Source organism: Orbicella faveolata, unplaced genomic scaffold, assembly GCF_042242905.1.
Source record: "Orbicella faveolata isolate gen_17 unplaced genomic scaffold, um_ofav_v1 contig_46, whole genome shotgun sequence".
Classification (NCBI taxonomy): domain Eukaryota; kingdom Metazoa; phylum Cnidaria; class Anthozoa; order Scleractinia; family Merulinidae; genus Orbicella; species Orbicella faveolata.
The window spans coordinates 27,211,068-27,225,000 of NW_028301576.1; the positions used below are offsets into that span (position 1 = coordinate 27,211,068).

Below are 13,933 nucleotides of genomic sequence, written 5' to 3' on the forward strand. Positions count from 1 at the left end.
ATGATTACTGAACAAACGTGTTACTTAGGGTTTTGTGGTCGTGGATGATGAAATTTGGATCCCATGTGAATGATAAAATATGTTGGATTACGGACACCCCCCTTTCATGGATAGAACTCGTATCTGTGGCTGAAGGTACAAAGAAATGTACGAGAAATGGCTCCCACTATAATGGAAAAATTGCAGACACTTCCTGTGGTCTGAAGAAGCAATTTGGAGGTATTGGATGACGTTGGAAACATAGTAAATACAGTTTCATGAAGGCAGGTCTCAAGTTGTTTGTAAAGTAATTGGACCTGCATTGTATGATGTATGGAAGTAAATGTGTACTACAAATTCAGAGAAATCAGATCTTAAAATTGTATACCATATGTTATCTGTGACAGTTCGTAACCAAAGTCTCATCACACTTCGCTGTTGTGGAATCTTGTTATCACGGAAGCCGGATAATGGTCCGGAGGGTGTGCATTATAAAGAGATTTGGATGTATATTTTTGTCAAGTACGGATGGGTAGGGTATTGATCATACTCTATAGTGTTGAAAGTGTTAAATTGCATGGCGATATCAATTTATGAGTTTTACTGGATTTGCACATAGTAAAATAAACCTTTATTTAAAATTCACTGTTATAATTATGTTGAAAGAAATAACTCCGCAAGCTGTAACAGAACAAGAATGCCTAACTCAACAGGGATAAAAGTAAATAAATGGTTTGCCTGGTCTTTCATCATGGTTTGCCTGGAAGATTCATCTCCTTGTGAGATTACTTTTGCTACATTTTTTATTGTCTGATAATCAGAAATTTCTGCTCTTTGATCAAGTATAAATGCAGTCTGGGAAAAGGTCTCACTGAAAGAATAATTAACTACAGATGGAGTTATTTTTGATTTCTTCTTTACAGTATATTCCTGTTCTGTTGCTCTGTATTGAGCCACTGAGGGTTGAACATTGTCTATAATGACAGGAATCTTTTTGTCTTCAAATTCTTTCAATTTGAGCCGCTTCAAGGGGGAATAACATATTCCACATGCCACTTTTGTAGGGGACATTTGAAGATTGAAATCAGAGTGTACAGTTCCTGATTTAGGTGTGCGGATGTCACTGACTTGGTGTACATATTCAGCTGTTTGATCTGTAGGCAACTGTTGAGATGGTGACCTAATTTGAAAGAAGGAAACAGCTTGTCAAATTGGATGGATTTTGAATGTATTAATCTCGGTAGTATAGTGCGAAATAGGCAAGATTACTGTCATCACTATCACCATCAGAAATGTCTCTGTAATCAAAAACCTTTCTGAGGATTCTGGAAATTGTTGTAAATGGCAGTGAATACAAAATGGTCATTCCAGTAATTATAGCTACAAATTTAAGTGTAGTGTGGGTTGTATTGTTGGGTCACTAGGATGTGCTGTTACACTGGGTGTTAAAGTTATGTACGTGATACACTGGTGCATACTGAATACTAGGTCATCGTACAATGTACATGTAATTAACTGTGCAGCCATGGGCCGAGCACGGTTCATGTTCTACACATTTTTTTTTTTTTTTTTTTTTTTTTCCATTTAGTTGGTGACCAGACCCAAACTTCCTCTTGGCCAAATTTTGAATCATGCAACCTGTTATGTTTATTCGCCAAAAGTTGTGGAAACATTAATACATGGACAATGTTATGGATACTGTTTTCTTTATTGTGTGTAAAAATATATTTTCTTTTGGTTTTATTGAAGAGTTGGATTCGGAGGGAATAATAAATACGCTGAAAAAATTATTACGTCAGCCATAGAATGCACTGATCTTTCATCTTTCAATTTCGCTACGTGACAATTTTAAGATGGTGTTTACTTTGCAAGTTTATTCAGCCAGGAGCTACAGTCTTCTTAGAATTCTGAGTACTTTGCATATTTTTAGACTAGAGAAGTGAATTGTTGTGCTGTTTTATTGAAGCGAGTTCAGAAATCGGAAGCAAAGTTAGATATTTGCAAGCCAAGCAATGAACGTGTCAGAACATGTAAGGATTATGTCATCGGTAGGGAAATAACCACCATACCAAAGATAGCCATGGACAATGTTTCTTGAATTGTGTGACTCGTGTGACTACTCATGGAAAACATTAAGTGAATTTTCATATTCCGGAGAAAGTTCCAGACTAAGACCATTACGTCATTGGAGATTTCACAACGGCTACGACTGATGGCGCAATCAAAGATTTCACAACAGCTACAAGTGATGGTGCAATAAGAGGCTTAAACAGTTAAACAGTTAAACAGTGTGAAGTATATATGAAATAATTCATATTTGAACTGCGGTAGTAGGTGAAAGTGAAGTATGATCATCGCAGTAAATTTTCCAATTTAAGCAACTGGAAAGAAGAAGCCTGAAAAAAATCAGGGCTTCAACGGGATAAACAGTGTTGTTGTTGTTGTCAGCTGTGCTACAAATTGATCAGGTGATTTTAAATTTCACAAAGGCTAAGAGCGATGGTGCAATCATACAGTTTGTGTTGATCAAGTGATGTGGTGTCTACAGCAATCAACGAATCGCCAAGGACTGCTTTGGAATGTGCACTGAGTTGTGACTGTAGTGCTAAGAAAACAGTTACATTTTATAAGCGTGGTTATAAGATCTAACAGATCTTCTTGTTCCTATAAAGAGGGAGGAAGGAATGTTGTGGGTTGAAGTTCAGTTGAAAGATAAGTGTGGTAATTCTTCGAAGAGAATGTACAGCCAAAAAAAAACGAAAAATACAAAAACAAAAACAAAAAAATACGACGCAAAAGTTGTACTAGATTTAAGAAAATTATGCAGTTTTAATGTTACGAAACCAAGTGGGATAAGAGCAGGTTCTGTATGAATTTACTTGTCTTGAATGGTGGTGTTTGACTGCAATGTTGTACCTGAAAGGAAGATAAACAAAAACCCCATTCTTCCACAAAAACGATTTTCCAGTGTCAAGAGCTTTCAGTTGTGGCTTTTCCTGTTTTGTTTTGACACTGGTGTAGTTTCCCATTTGGATGTGCCAGTGATTTTGCAAATAATTGGAAAATGAAACGAGACTTACCTGTAAGTTGAAGTTTGATATGGATTCTATCCCATCATCACGAAGTGTAAGGGGATCACATGAGATTGCACCAATCCCAGAATTCAAAATCAAGAGAGTGAACAAATGCGACAAATAATTGGTCATAAAACCCTGGGTGGGTCCAGACAGAGAATATACAGGGTAGGCATGTGATCCCCTTACACTTTCACGAACTGTTTGGTAAGGGGTAGTTCTCCAAAAGGAACTCTAGCTTAAGGAGGTAATACTTGTGATAATGCAGATCTGGCAGTGTTGTGCGTGCTGTAGCCTAAGCCCTGTTCAAACAATTCAGCCAAGAAATCCAGAGCCTTTATGGAAGAAACTGAGTAGGGATCAAAACCCCTTTTATTGCAAAAACTGTACCACTTTTTAAGGTAGACCTGGTATTGTTTTTGAGTGGTTCCTCTCCAGGAGTTGAGGATAACTGCTGAAGCTTTCTCTGAAACTCCTCTTGTTCGCAAAGAATCCCAGACAACCTGCATGCCATTAGTTTTAGCTTGTTGTGGAGTGGGTGTCTCAGATGATGATTTGTTGGAAGTGTCAGTAAATGAGGGGAACATGGTGGAAGAACTGGATGATCTACTAACATCCACAGCAGACGAGGACACCAGATCTGAGTGGTCCAAAGTGGGACAATGATTATACCGTGTGATTGATCCTGCTCTGCTTTCTGTAGTACCCTGCTGATTACGGCAAAAGGAGGAAACGCATAAAAATTTTGCTCCTTCCAGGTAATTAAAAAAGCATCAATTGCAGAGGCTTCTGGGTCTGGTTTCCATGAGACAAAAGGTCTAAACTGAAAATTGAGTCTCAATGCAAAAAGGTCTATTGAGGGTTTACCCCAGAAAGAAGAAATCTTGTTAAAAACAAGTGGGTCAAGTTTCCATTCAATGTCTTGGTAGGTTTTCCTTGATTCGCTATCAGCTATGACATTAAGTTTTCCTGGGATTTGGGCTGCGGTAATCCATAAGTTTCTTTCAATACACTACAGCCACAAATTTCTTGTTAGCCGATTGCATGAAATAGTTCTTCCACCCAGGTTATTACTGTAAGAAATTGCGGTTGTATTGTCAATCATTGCCTTGATATGACAATTTCTTAGACTAGGACAGAAAGTTCTAAGTGTGAAAAAACAAGCCAAAATCTCAAGATAATTAATGTGGTTTGTCTGTTCTTCCTCTGAAAAAAGACCTCCAGTAGACACATCATTCATGACCCCACCCCAGCCACTCAAGGATGCATCAGAGTAAATAGTGACACTGGGGCTGCTGTGTGATACCTGATTGAAAGTGGTATGTGTGCGTGTTATCCACCAGTTTAGATCAGACTTTGATGTGTCTGAAAGAGTCATGACAGCATCAAAATTAGCATTGTTGGCTTTTAAGGCCATTGTTTTGTCAAGCTTTAACTGTCTATAAAATAGTGGACCATGTATGACACCTAGAAAACTGGAGACCAGTAAGCCAATCAGTTTCAGACACTTTCCTAATTGAGGGTGATTGTTTTCCAAGTATTGTTTTAGCTTTTGTGACTAATTTTGTAGCCTTGCCTGGTGTCACGGCAACAGTCTTGGCAACTGAATTCAAAACAAAACCCAGGAAAGTGATTATCTGTCTTATCTTTCTCTTGGTTCAAAATGAACCCAAGATCTCCAAAAAGGTTGGTGGTGGCAGCAACATTAGTGTCACAATCTGCAAAGGTGCCTCCTTGAAGGTATGAGTCATCAATGTAACCCACATTTTCAAATCCTTGGGATTGTAGCGTAACATAAGCAGGTTTAAGTATTTTAGTAAGCACCCTAGATGCACTACTTCAACCATTTGGAAGGCAGGTATATTGGAAAAGTTGGTTTTTCCAAATGAATCTCAGATATTTCCGGTGATTTACATTGACTGGCACTGAATAATAAGCATCTTTGAAGTCAATGATAGCCATAAAGCAATTTGGGGTTATTGGAGTGATAGCATTCTTAAGATTCTCCATCTTGAAATGGTGATATTGTATTGATTGATTCAGTTGTTTGAGTTTCAGAGTAAGGTGGTGGGAGCTATCTTTCTTTGGGCATATGAAAACAATAGAAATGTACTCTCCAGTTGAGTGTGTGGTCTTCTCAATGATCCCCCTTTCAAGAAAACATTCAGTTTGTTGATCAATGATTTCTACCTCCAATGGATTCAAATTGTACTGGCTGGGTATAAAACACTGAGTGGGTTGCTCATTTAAGTCAATTGTGACCCCTCTAATAGCATCAAGGATTCTTTGATCTGAGGTGATGGTTTGCCATTTTGAAAGAAAATTTTTCAATCCACCTGCTGTGCATGGATCGAATGTATAGAGTGGGATGCTCACCTGGCTTCCCAATTGATCAGGAGCTACTTTGTGTGTTCCACACAGGTGCCTTTGTGTGTTTTGAATTTTGAAGGTGGTTTCCTCTGTTGTCTTTGGCCTTGGAACAAAAAATGATTTTGACGATTTGGATATGATCCTTGTCTCTTGAAATTGTTGGATCCATGTTTGGAAAATGTGCCATGCTTTGAATAAGATACTTGCTGGCTGACCTTGTTGGTTTGGCTTATTTCCTTGACTGCCTTGGGCAGGTCATCTCCAAATAAAAATTTTGATATTGGAGTTTGAGAGCTGCAAAGTTGTTTATAGTGTTCATTAAGATCTGGTCTGATCAGCTCTCGTCTGATAAGGTTGGCTTCATAAACGGAATGTGAAATAAGAGTCAATGAATCCAAAGTAAACCAGAGGAAACACGATACATCTTCCTTGCTGATATTTTGAGGTTTACTTTTCAAAGCCAAGAGTTTGTCTGTCAAACTAATGATTGGATGCAGGGCTCGAAATTGCGACTCACTGGTCGCCAATGCGACCAAAAATTGAGCACTGGTGACTAAATTTTCAGAACTGGTCGCCAGCTGGTGACTCGCGTTTTGTCCGATAACTAAAGAAAACCACGACACAACTTTTGTTTTTAAATCTTTATATTAGGAAATCAATCGGATATGGTAGCTAGTATACAACTCACCTTTCCGTCCCCAGTAAAATAATGTCTGAATATTACACGATAATCGAAAAAATTGAATGTATTTCAACAGGTTGATACTGCGTTCACGGCGCACCATATTGTTTCAAACTGGCATCGCAGGCGCACTTCAACGCCATGTGCTTTTCATTTGCCATGAAAATGGCGGCAGATACCAATCAGTTGCAGATTTACGTGAGTGAAAGGTGTCGAGGCAAGCAAGTACAAAATAAAGAACGGCATTTCGAAGAAGTAGCAAAGGGAAAATACGCAAGGACCCGTGTTTGTCTCACAATGAAAACCACACTCTTAAAACGTTTTATACTTTGCTTCATTTAAAATGACTGTGGAGACAACCATCACCTTCGGAGCAGAGACATATCACCTGAGAACAACGGTAGCTTTATAACTAAGTGTTACTTGTGTTGTTTCTAATTGTTTTCGCTCTTCAATTGTGACTTTTCTTGCATGCAAAGTAACGTATAAAATCGAGTTCTTGTGTAAGTTATATATAAAATAAGTTGGCGACCAAAATTTACGATCTGGCGACCAAAATTTTTCCGTTAGTCGCCAGCTGGCTCCTGAATGAAAAAGTTAATTTCAAGCCCTGGGATGCATGCTCTCAAGCATGCTAGTTTTGATCTTTTGCATTTTTAAATCTCTTGATTTTGAGCTGGATCTCATTTTTGCCCAAATTTCAGGGTTGACTCTTGTACTTACTAAGTTTTCACAATTCTGAGGTCTGTAGTATTTTCCCAGCTTTTCTTTAGCGTTGTCCTCTGACAACATTGTTTTGACCATTTTGTTAACAAGATTTGCTAACTGTGAACTAACTGAATCACTCCCAGCTCCTTCTGAGTCATAAATCTTTGACAGTGCAGCAAGAACATCGTCCTCATCTTCTGCTGGTTTTTCTGGCGTCTTGTCCTCACTGACAAGCTTTCCGTACGCCTTGTCCACGTCGACTGACTCGATCTCGTCATCAATCTTGTGCTCATCAGCATCTGATTCACTGAGGTCATCTCTTTTCCTCTTCCAGGATGTATCGCTCCCAGAAGAGTGCATAAATTCTTTCACAGTCGATACCATATCAGCAATCGCTGTCCCTAACGAGGCTAGAGATGCTGTTTGTTGTTCTTGGAGTGTTTTAAGGCCTTCTATGACCACCTCATGTTGAGTGTGTGAATGAGCACGTGGTTTGCTTGTAGCAGAAACATTTGGCAACGTCACCTTTCGTTTGGAACTGCTCCCTTTTGAAACCTGTGGTTTGGGTACAGTTTTTTCCCTCTGCAGCTCACCCAGTGGGTCAAGCGATTCAGCAGAGGTTAAATCCTCCAAATCTTCCGAATGAAAAACGTTGTCTTGGTTCTCATCTGCCATTTTGAACCCTCAGCGTGGAGCCATACAAAACACCATGTGTTTGTCGTTGAATGAAGGAAAACAGGGGAAAACCGTGGTTTTCTGTGAACCCAGTGATAGCTGAGGTCAGATTTTGTGCTTTCCAAGTGTCTGTTGAGCAAAAATTTCCAATTTTTGCTAATGTTTTGAACAGTTAAATTCGTACACGTTTTCTCTCTAAGCGTGAAAGGACATACATTGAATACTGGGATTAGATGGTGCAATCTCATGGGATCCTTACACTGAGGATGATGGGATAGAATGACTGGTCATGTGCTAAGGACTGTGGTTGAAGTATATATGAACATTTATACTTTCAGTTCTACATGACTTACAATGTCTGGAACTTACCATTACCATAAAGGAAAGGGTTCTTGTAAGAACCTTCAGACATCCTTTCCTGAGTGGTCTGTTGTACCCCCAGAGAACTTTGCATTGATGGGTAAACCCCTGTTTCATGATAGGCAGAACCTTGATTCCATGGTGGATAAAACCCTGTATCCATACTGGATGAGGGAGGCATGCCTGAATTGGCTCTGTTACCAAGCATGAGTTGAAATAACTTTAATTCATGCTCAAGGGACTTTTCCAATTCATCCCTTATGAAGCTGATGGTTTCTTTTGTGGGGTCATCTCTTACAGCCTATTGGATGAGTTTCATCACTTCTTGGGTGGTGTCAAGTTTATGTTTAGCAGATTTCCCTTTCTTCACAGACCTTTTGGGAACAAATAGCTCAAATTCATCCTCAACTTTGTCAGCAGTGTTGCCATAAAGAGAACTTCCAGAGGTACATGGAGGCGATGATGAAGATGTTGATGGTTCAAAGCACGTTCTGGTTGGCATGAGTCCCTTGTTTTCACCACTTCAAACAAGGTATTAAACCACTGGCCGAACCTACAGTCTTCTTGGTACCTCTTCAGTCCTTCTGAGTTAGGGGAGCTTGTTTACACTGGCTGACACACTTCTTGAACTTGGTTCTTGTTAAGTACTGAAGCTTAAATAAACACAACAAATACAATGCTACATCGAGCACATGGCAGACATAATCCGAGAGCACATAGATCTGACGTAACAGAACATAAACGAGGCTACTGACGTACCCAGACTCTTATGCGGCGGGAGAACAAAATACACCACATATCTCACTTCCTAGTGAACCCCACAAACATACCAATGGCTGAAGATTTTGAAAAGAACCATAGCTCAACAAGGGTTATCATTGACTGCACAGAAATAAGGTGCCAAATGCCTAGCAGTTTACACCTGAATGGTGAGCTTTTTAGTAACTGTAAGCACCATTCAACCCTAAAGGGCTTTATTGGCATTTCTCCAGCAGGTACTATAACTTTCATTAGTCAGCTTTACTCAGGAAGTATTTTGGACAGAGAAATAGTTGTAAGAAGTGGACTGTTGGACTTGCCCCTCAACAAAAATGATTCAGTCATGGCAGACAAAGGCTTCACTATACAAGATTTGTTACCCTTGGGAGTTTCTTTAAACATTCCTCCCTTTCTTGGAAGTTCAGCGTAAATGCCTGCCGAAGATGTTGTTTTGACACAAGAAATAGAAAGCCTGCATATACATGTGGAAAAAGCAATAAATAAAGTTAAGAATTTTCACATTTGGGACGGAGTCATGCTTCTCCACCAGTTTGAAGTGGTCAATCAGATGTGGACAGTTTGTGTAATTTTATGCAATGCCCAATCAAGTATCATTTCTGTATGAATCCAGACTTCACACGATTTGAAATGTTATTATGTGAACTGCTTGACTACATACTGCTATACCTTAACCTACCAGATTAAAAAATAGTAAAGGTAAGAGAAAGTCTGCATACCAACCAAGTGGCTTATCCTGGTTTCAATAGAATGAAGCGACTAGGAATATTTCTACACCCCTCTAGATGGGATGCCAGTCCCCAGCATTAAATTCCCCAGTAGTCATTTGTACATCTGGGTGGAGAGAGGTACTCTGAATGTAAAGTAAAGTAGTTGAAGACAGAAAAAAGACTAACTTGTTGGTTTCATATGATAATGAGGTGTGCCACTGTAAACAGGAGATTTGCAATATATTTGCTGACATCAAAACTGGTTTCTGAAACTTTTGCATCTAGCTTCATTCAAGATTATTCCTTTGACAAAATTTACCTAATTATACTTGTGGGCCATTACATTTCAATTAAGAAAAAGAAAACAAGAATAAATACTTGTAATGTAGTATAAATACCTGATTTAGTATATACATGTACTTTATATTTCGAGGCAGGTGGTTGCTTCTCCTACCAGAGTGATGACGAATATTTATGTAAGTATGTAATTAGTTGGGTTCTTAATTAAGTCAACAAAATTAATATAGTGTATCTGTATGTAAAATGATACAGTTTCATTTAGATCACACTTCAACACCCCGTGTTTTCTCATGAAAACAACAGAGTTTTCTTATGAAATGAAACAATAGCAATGAGTAGGAAATGAACAGAAAAAAAACATTATGTGCTGGAAAAAAATTACACTTGTTATGTTTTTCATTTTTGGTGAATCATCAACACCGGAACTCTCTTCAATGTTCAAAAAATGAAAGTTAATGCCTTAATACAGTGGTATCAAGATTTCCTGTACTTATGATTTCTCAAACCTCTCCATAGGTATTGTCCTTGCCTCAGTCCAATGTTGCAATTTAACCCCAAACTTATTGAATTTCTCAAGCTAATTTTAATTCCCTTGGAGCTTCAAGAATTTTGGATTCCACTGTACTTTTAGAAACAAACCCTGCTAGTGAAAAGGAAAACATTAGAGAAAGCCCTAACCAATCCTTAATGGCTTGTTGGTGAAATTTGAAAATCTACTGCTGCATAACTCATGAAATGTTCAAAATAATACTGAATAAGTTCATTCCTTAGATCTTGCCAAGACTGGGTCAAAGGCAATTCTCCCTACAGAGTCCTTCACTGGTGTTAGCAATAAAGTCACACCACTTTGCAGCAGCGATGCCCATTTGTCCATACACTTGGGCACAAATACAATGTAATATCCATGGTTCCTCTTTAGTCTACATGGACTGGCGCTGATCTTCTCCATAAAAAAATCTGGGTTGGAGCAGGCATTCAATGGTGTCACATGAAATTTAGTATGTGGACCTTTCACTTCTGCTAAACTGAAGCACAAAGAACATCCAAAATCAACAACTTTGGCATCTGGTGTGGCACCAAGCACCAGGAAGTTTTTTGACACAACAAGGCCACTTCTTAGAACTGCAACAGGTGTTTTCCTGTTGAACATAAATTTTTCATATTCTCGTAGGGCAACAGGTTCGTATTAATGCCATGTTCCACATATTTCAATGTAAAGGGTTTGGGATGCATGAGTGGCTGTGCAAGGTTTGCATGGTTTCTCTGCCTTTTTGCAATTAGCTGAAAGCTTGATGCAGTGAAACAGTATGTTCACTCTTTTATTCAGTGGAGCCTGCTTGATCATAAGTGCTATTTTCAATAGCATGAATTTTGTCTTCATCCACAGTTAGATTTGTCAGGAGAGACTTCTCTGCATCGGTAAGGGCTTGTGGAACAACCATTTCAGCTTCACTGGACAGAGGAAATTGTAGAAAAAGATCAGTGTTTTGAAAAGCAACATTATTTCTGGGAACAGCTGTTAATTCAGCTTTGGGAGAAAAGTTTGATTCTGTGAATGATGTCTGATACCTCAAATAAGAACCAACAGCAACACAGGTACAACTAGAGTGTAAAACATCTCCCTTTATTATGCACAAAGCAAGCCTCAATTGATGAGGAGGGTCATTTTTCTGAAGGCTGGGATAACACTTCGCTTTAAATTAAAAGCACTGCTGGTCACTGGCTGCCAATATTTCATGGAGCTATTCGTCCTCTAGAAATGTCTTCACTTTTTGAAGAGTTGTCAGCACCAAATGATGATCTTTATTGCCAATAATTTTGCTAGGTCTTGCGATGTACTCATTCATTTCTCCTCTGGTGAACACTGGCATTTTGGAGAGCAAAGTACCCCACCCATCTGTTGGGTAATTGATTGCACTCGTGGTCTCATCACCTTGTGAGTGCGACACATCCTTGCTACTTTGTTGCTGCTTTCTTTTTGTGTAAAGCCTGCTTGGATCTGGATCTGGATCTGGATCCAGGATATTCTTTGCTCAACCCTAAAGAATAGAAGAATTATGGTGTACTATGGAAAACAAAACGGTATGTGAAAAACAATGACTTAAATGAAAGGTAAATATAAGCAAAATGAACCAAAATATTTATCACCTTTTCACAAGTTCTTCTTTCATTTTTAAGCCTTTCCCTGGGTCACCTCTGCACTGTAACCAAAATCTGAGTTCTTCATTTTTCAATTCAGTCTGTTTCTGTCCATCTAGTGAAGCTCCTGGTATTTCTTCTGTAAGAACAACTACACTTCTCGAAGTTCCTGGTATCGCTGCCATGCTTGATGATACTACAAGGCCTTTCTAGCCTCACTTTGATGTTTATAGTTACCATTTCACCTAAGCGCCCGCCATCTATGAAAGTTGTGTATGATGATTGTTGGTGGCAGTGCCTTCTTTTCTATTCATCAATGAGATTACTTATGGAAAGAGTTGAAAGATTAAATTTTTTCCAAAACTAGTGGGAAGGATTGCAAAGATATCTTTGCTATTATCCATATTTTCTATGGAATGCTTCTGTTCTTCGCGAAGGCACTCCATGTGGGGAAAATCTTCTAGCGTGGTAATTATCATAGATTTGAACGCCCCATCACTTGTTGAAAGGTCTCTGACTGCTCTAATCACATTTCTCATCTCATTAGTAATGCTTGAGTGTTGACAAAACCTGTCAAAATTGACCAACCAGAGGGTATACCAGATCCTGTTATAGCGGGTCGACCTTTTGTTAAGTTTGCCCACAGCTGTTCTATTTTTTTCATGTTGCAGCCCAAGTAACTTAAGCCTGGAAGAGGTTAGAATTATGCCACTTCAAAAATGATCACTATATACTGAAAAACCATTGACAAAAAACTATATAGGCCTTAAAATATATCTTTAAAGATGTGTTAACGAGGACAAATTTTATGCAGATTTCTAAGAAAAATGGTGTTTCATTATTCTCACTCATTATTTTCTAAACCATTACATGAACTTGCACAACACAACAAGCACAGTCAAATTTGGTTGGTAACTCACGAGGAGTGGATATAACACAAGAAGAAACAAAGCACCTTACAAAATAAATAGAAAAAACGTAAAGTAGAAACAATGGTGATACAAACACCACAGAAAGTCCAGTGTGCCCATGTTGGGCCTTGTATAGCGCTTCTTACTGTTCTGCTGCTGACATCACTGCCTTTCTTTCTGTTTCTTTCCTATTAGCTGGGACTCTAACACTTCGTATTTTCTTGTTGTCCTCATTGTCCGAGGCAATATATTGGGATTTGTATTCTTGGACTGCTTCCCAGCTGACCTCACTTGGGTCTGTGAGCTACTTGATAAGCTTCTGTCTCTTGTGCAACAGCGATTTGGCTTGGGCCACCTTCTTGCGATCCTTCTGGGCACTTGCATCTTTGATTTTTCCAACTTATTTTTTGAGCTTGGCCTTGAATATGAACTGTTTCTGGTTATGTTTAAATTTGAACTTCTCTACCTGTAAATCAAGTATTTTTGTTTATCCTAGAGTTCTTTGCCCTTGTGTTCCAAACAGGTTTTGAGATATGTTTTAAACAGAGATTTCACTGTGTCAAATCCTTGCGATGTAGGAGGATCTGTTGCTGAATTGCTGTTAGTATCTCGTTCTTCATGAATTTTGTCCGATCGGCTTCCAGGCATGGCTTATAAAGCAAACAGGACGAAAGGAGAATACAGCAAAGCTCTACTGGCAATGCAAGAAGTGAAAGTAGCGTGCTGCTACCAAACTATTTACCAGGACATGTTATAACACCTTACTCCCGTACTCCCATGTGGTATGAAATAATGCATACTTGAAAAGTGTTATGTAATAGTAATTTAAATGAAGGTGAGATAGCACACAAAGTGTGAGCACTAATGTTCCGTAATAAACTCCTATAGAGAATACATTTTTTTATAGTACCACCTTAAAGAACTGCTATATCCCAGCAGTAGCTGAAGGGATGCAAGTAAAGAAGGACAAACCATATAGGCCATGATGCATCACGTCCAACTATATTATCAATGTGTGGAGGTCGTGGTTTCTTCTGCCTCTTTTCGTTGGACAGCATTAAAACTAATACATGGGTAGCTGCTACTCGTTTCTTATTAACAGATTTCTCAAATAGCCCTTTGGCTCATTGGCCATTGCTCGCAGTGACCCCTTAACCAGTCTCAACACTGCGGGACTTACAACTTTAGGATTAAGATTTACCAACTCTGCTTCACAGGTCTGCTTCATCATATGAGCTTGTTGTAGAA

General features: G+C 38.8%; 2 pseudogenes; both read right to left on the reverse strand.

Moving 5' to 3' along the window:
- Positions 1 to 3,226: 3,226 nt before the first annotated feature.
- LOC149099319 (uncharacterized) lies at positions 3,227 to 4,470 on the reverse strand (annotated as a pseudogene).
- Positions 4,471 to 10,319: 5,849 nt separating this feature from the next.
- On the reverse strand, positions 10,320 to 11,959 carry LOC149099320 (uncharacterized; annotated as a pseudogene).
- Positions 11,960 to 13,933: the final 1,974 nt, after the last annotated feature.